This window comes from Camelina sativa, chromosome 13, assembly GCF_000633955.1.
Source record: "Camelina sativa cultivar DH55 chromosome 13, Cs, whole genome shotgun sequence".
NCBI lineage: Eukaryota > Viridiplantae > Streptophyta > Magnoliopsida > Brassicales > Brassicaceae > Camelina > Camelina sativa.
This window is the reverse complement of record NC_025697.1, coordinates 2,993,444-2,999,808: the sequence shown is the minus strand read 5'-3', so window position 1 is coordinate 2,999,808 and position 6,365 is coordinate 2,993,444.

Below are 6,365 nucleotides of genomic sequence, written 5' to 3'. Positions count from 1 at the left end.
CTTTTTTTGTTTTTTTTGTTTTGATGATTTGATGGGAAGATGGCCATCGGTTATATATACTGTGAAAGAGATGGGGAAATTTTTTCTTTCATTTTCGTTTGCTATTATTGTTTGTGGTGATCAATTTTTGTATCCTGCTATAATTTTTCTTGAGAGACTTTTTCAATTTTAAAATGTTTGAGAAATTCAAAAAAATTCTAACCACTCAAATATCTTTATTGTTCAGCTAAATATATATAACCTTAACCATTCCGCTTTAGATTAATAACTCGAAATAATTCATTTATTTTACTATATTAGGAAAGTAATTTTAGAGTATTATTTTCTCCAAATTTTAATTTTGTTACAAACAAACAACACTACAATAAAAAAGAACTATTCTATAGCAATAGTTCAATCACTACAAAAAAAATAGTGCTATTGCAAGAAAATAGTGCTATTGCAACAATATTTTTGCAATGATTGTATTTGTTAAAGTTTTACAACAAATTTTGTTATATTTTTGCAATGATGAATGCACATTACAATTTCATTACAAGTTTATTGCAAAATAACAACAAAAGTTTATGTTGCATTTTTCCGTTACAAATTAGCAATATTATTGCAACATGCGAAAATATCTTGCAAAATTTACAATAAATATTCAACGATTAGAGTTGTGATTATTTTGCTAGAAAATTTTAGTATACACATGTGAAAAAATATGTGACATCTTTGCCACTGTATTTACGACCATTTATATTTTTACAAAAATTATGTTATTTTGCTAATTCTTTTTCTAGTTCTTTTTATAGTGGACTTCTATGTTACATCTTCTTAAATCAAATAACTCTTTTGTTAGTTTCAATAACAACTGTAGACATCTATTATTCGCTTTGCTTATACTTGGAAAATCATGAAGTATAGTATATGTATATGACATCTCAAACAGTATAACCATATATTGTATATGTATAATCATATATTGGTAAACTAATATATAAATATATCAATTATTCGCTTTGCTTATACTTGGAAAATCATGAAGTATAGTATATGTATATGACATCTCAAACAGTATAACCATATATTGTATATGTATAATCATATATTGGTCCACGTTAGTCACCCGAATATGCTATTTTCTTTGACATCTCAAATACATAATAATCATATACGTATAGTATATGTATATATAATTATATTCCCTTTTCTTTAAACTAATTTATATATATATGTATACATATATATTTGTCCTTGTTACTCACCCACGAGCGTTACCTCATTTTACCATATCTATCTTAATCATTTGGATAACTATACAAATCCAAATTTACGTTTAATAAAATATTACTTTACAGATTATTTTCTATATTCGAGTAATTTTTTAGCTTGTGTGTGGGAAGATAAAACTAATGTGGTTCTTCGGCTTCTCTTGTTATTATTATTTATTTATTTATTTTTGAATAATACTAAACAGATCTGACTAAATCTACTATTATTCAGTATCAAAGATATGATTTTATTTTATCCTGCTTATATATAGCTTAAGAAGGTGCTTCTATAGATCTATCAATACAACACGTTAGCAAGCAACATTCCTTCTCCAAAGGTAAACAGAGTTCTCCATTAATCCGCAGTTTTATTAAAGGTTCTGATTAGTAATAAAGTTTTGTCGTAACTGGTATAAGTTTTGTTGTAGTTTAACATACTGACTTTGTTATTTTTAATAAATATATTTAGATGAGTCTTATAGAAAATGAAGGCTAAGCTCAAGGAGGCAGCCGTTTTAGGTGTTTTTAACCCATCAAGAACACCTCATCTGTCATAAGAAGAAATAAAAATATTTTAGAAAATTTATTTCACATCATTTGTGTAATTATTTTTTATTTATGCATTACTGTAATATTTTAATATTTGATTATTTAATAAATGAATTATGTCTTTTACTTTTTAATCATGAAGATATATATTTTAATTTTGAAAAAATTAAATAAATAATATTAAATTGATAGCTAATGTGCCGAAACAAATGATATAGCAAAATACTGTGATTAAAATTAATGTTGTAATATGAATTGCATCTACGAATATGCAATGGAACTAAGCGAGGAAAATTTGCAACAATAATTGCTTCAATATTGTTCGTCGTTTTTAATTATGACGATTTATGATTGCATCACTAATTTGCTGCATAAATAAGGTTACAATATTATAACAAATATAGCAATAAATTAATTTCTTAGAAAAATTTTAATGTTATTTGCTATATGTTTTATGTGGTAATAAGTTGTAACCATTTAAATTTGCAAACGTGTGTCACAATTATGCAACAAATTTACTACGATAGTAAGTTGCATTAATACGACAAATAGAACAAGAAGTTAGTTCATTGTAAACTTTGCAACATCTGTGCGATAAATGCAAATTTGCAACATCCAAATAGCAACATACAAAATGTGTCTTAATTTTGTTGCAGTGTCATAATTTGCAACGATATATTAAATTATTGCAACAATATTATGACTATTTTCTTGTAGTGAATACCACATTCAATACAAGAAAACATAGTTACATAGCAATACAAGAAGACATAATCAACAATCTAACAAAAAATACTATTCAATACCATATTTGCAAGTGGTAGGTGAATAAAAAAATGTTATGTATATCAAATAGTGATTGACTAAATAATGTAAATGTTAGATTAATTAATTAATATTATTTTTAATTATTGATAAACCCCTTTAAACGTGTGTTATTCTGAAAAATAAAATTTGAAACTACAAATATTACCCAAAACCAAATATTTTTGTGTGGAGAATGTCCTAAAAATCCCTTGCTATTACTATTACTGGTTTATATTCTCGTAGAATGAACTTAAATCCGGTGGGCCTTCCTTGTTTCCAGTAAATGAGACAATGGAACATACTTTTTTATATGTTCACATGCTCACTCGATGTGGGACCTTTCCAATGTAGTGAAAGAACCAGTACCTTCCTCCATTTTCAGAATATTCATGTGGCTATTCTAAAGAAGAAAAACTTAAGACCCTTTTGGATACTTTAGAATATATAGAAGTCAATAAATAATTTATTTTTTAATGGTATCCAAAAAACCCTACAACTTATTTTTATGGGACGGCTGAGGTCCAAAATTGGATATTATATATTTAATCCCTGACAAACCAAATTATTATTATTTTTTTTGTTAAAAGGTATTCAATTAAACTGGAAAATGAAAAGAAAAAGTTTACAAGGCCCATTAGGAAGCCCAATACAAACGAAACCCAAGTTTAAAACCCATACAATTGGAAACAAAACTGAACCAGATGTTAACCAACAATTAGAATCGAACCATTAGTTAGATTCGAACCAGTGATATGGTTGAGAATTTAACCGCCTAACCAGTACTCAATAATGGCATACGAATCACACGGAGAGAGAGTGGAACTTTGTAGAGATCGCAACTGAGATTAGGGTTCCTTATGCTCTTGCTATCGTAGTTGTATTTGTAGAGAACCAAAGATGGAGTAGAGATAGGGAGAGATCAGGGTTGCTGGCTCGAAAGCTCGAAACTCTGTTGCGGATGGTGGCATCGATTTGTCGAAGGAGAAAATCAGCTGATTTGAAAGAGTTTCGATGAAGTCGGTGGTTTCGTTCTGTCCAGATCGTGTAGATAACTGCCTGCCAGGCGATTAGTAGAAGCTTCTTAGCCACACGAGTGCCTCTATAACGTGTAAGGGAATCAATCGTCTGAGCCCATGAGGTTAAGGGTACAAAACCACAGCGTCGAGCAACCTCCAACCAGATCGACCAAGTGAACGGACACTGAAAGAAGATGTGGTCTCGCGACTCAGGCATAGAAGCACAGAGTAAACAGTGGGGGTCAACTTGAAGTCCCCAGTTCAAGAGTCGATCTCTTGTCGGACAACGATCCAACACAAACAGCCAAGAGAGAAATTTATGCTTTGGAATCCCACCGGAAAACCAGATGATGCTATGCCAGGGAACGGTAGCGAAGGTACCTCTAAGAGCAGAGTAGATGCTACCCGTGTTGTGGCGGGACTTGCAGCAATCGTCAATCCACCATTGGTAAGAATCATTTTCCTCAGTTAAAGTAAGAGTAGAGAGTTCAATATGGACATTGACTTGAGAGTTTGACCTTGCAGGGGGAAGTTGCCAAGATCCTCGCCTCCAAAGGTCAGCGAGACAAGTGCCTCGACGAATACCAATCTGATAAAGCCCGTCTCCTTGGAGGTAAGTCAACATTTTTCCCAACTTGCACCAATTGTCTGTCCAGAATTTACAGGCTTTGCCATTACCTAGCTTGAATTTAATCTACGGATAAGCTACTTCTCTAATCTTCAGCAACTTATTTGTTAACCAGGAGAAACGACTGCAAGGCTTACGAGTCCAGAAAGAACTCAAATCATTAGACAACACTACTCCTCGAAACCAAGCCACCCAAACTAATCCAGATCTGAAGAAGAGCAGCCAAATGAGTTTGACCATGCAAGCTTTGTTCCAAGTAAACAAGTCCCTAAGTCCCAAACCTCCCTCCTTCTTAAACCGAGTGACTGTATCCCAAGCCACACGAGCTGAGTGATGCCCCTCTGTCGTTCCTTTCTATAAAAATGTACTTGAGAGTGAGTTTAACTGTTTTATACATTTCTTTGGCAGGATAAATCCTGAAGACTAGAAGTTTGAGATACCAGCAATGACAGATTTCAGCATTTGAAGCCTTCCTGCAAACGAGAGAGATTTCGTTGACCAAGCAGTAAGGCGACCCTTTACCTTCTGAATTAAAGGCGCAAAATTAAGTAAGGTAAGTTTCTTTGTGCAGAGCGGAAGTCCTAAATATCTAATTGGTAGTTGGCCGTGACTAATTCCCGTGGTGGCTGCTATGCTGTCAATTGCAGGCTGAGATAAACCTGAAGTAAAGAAACTGGTTTTTGGTAGGCTGATCGCTAAACCCGAGACTGCTTCAAACTCTTTTAGTACTTGAAGAACATTTTGCAACAAAGACGCTGAACCATCAATGAAGATCAGTAAGTCATCAGCAAAACATAAGTGAGTTAGCTTTATTTCTGAGCAACGATGGTGATAGTTTATTTTTCCTTCTTCAGCCGCTTTATCAAAACAGACAGAGAGACAGTTAATAGCTAAGACAAAGAGGTATGGCGAAAGAGGATACCCTTGGCGTAAACCCCTTGACCCCTTGAAGTAACCATGGACGTGTCCATTGAAACCAACCGAGAAAGAAGGTGTGCAGACACATGCGTTGAGCCAACGAAGGTAAAGTTCTGGTACCTCTATGCCTCTTAAACAGTTAAAAATGAATTCCCACCTTACTGTGTCAAACGCCTTTGCAATGTCCACTTTGATAGTTATTCTCTTAGGTCCACTTTGTTTCTGATAACCATTTACTATTTCAGCCGCTAATAGAGTATTCTCCACCAGTAACCTGCCTTTTATGAATGCAGTTTGATTCTTTTGCACCAGATCAGGGAGAATAGGCTTCAACCTAGCAACAAGCAACTTAGAGACTACCTTGTAAAGGGTGTTGAGGCAAGATATGGGACGATAGTCAGAGACAAAAGAAGCGCCTGACGACTTAGGAACTAATGCAAGGATGGTGGCATTGACCGCAGATGGAAGGAACCCCATGTTGAAGAATTTGTGGATACTCGAGATGACATCCTTTCCAAGGAGTTCCCACGAAGCCTTGTAGAAACCCGAGGTAAAACTATCTGGTCCAGGTGCTTTATTTGCATTTAACTTGAACATTACCCGCTTAATCTCTTCCTCATTTGGAATCTTAATCATTGCCTGAATTACTGCAGGGGGACAACGGTATGGAAGTATATTCCTGAACCAAGAGGGAGGAGTGTTAACTGGTCGAAGGACAACTGGGGCAAGCAGAGACTTGAAGTGATTCACTGCCAGAAGACTCATCTCAAGAGGGTCGTCAATAATAGAGCCAGATAAGGACATAAACGATCTGATTGCATTAAACGCATTCCTCATCTGCATCACCCGATGGAAGTAAGAGGTGTTTAAATCTCCTTCTTTCAGCCAGTTGATTCTTGACTGTTGCCTGAAATAAACCTCCTCAATTTTTCTAAGAAATTCCCATTGCGACTGAATTAGTTTTTCTTGCTGGAACAGTGTAGGGGAAGGGCAAGTTAGAGCTTGGACCTGCACATATTGAAGCAAACAGTTAGTCTCTCGCACTCTATTTTGGATATCCGAGAAATTTTCTCTAGAAATTGTTTTCAATTCTCTCTTTAAAGATTTTTGCTTAGCACTCAAAGTTGACAAACGGGGTTCCTGAGGAAATGTGCTTCCAGCCAGATTCCATGCTGATTCAACCATTGAGAGGAA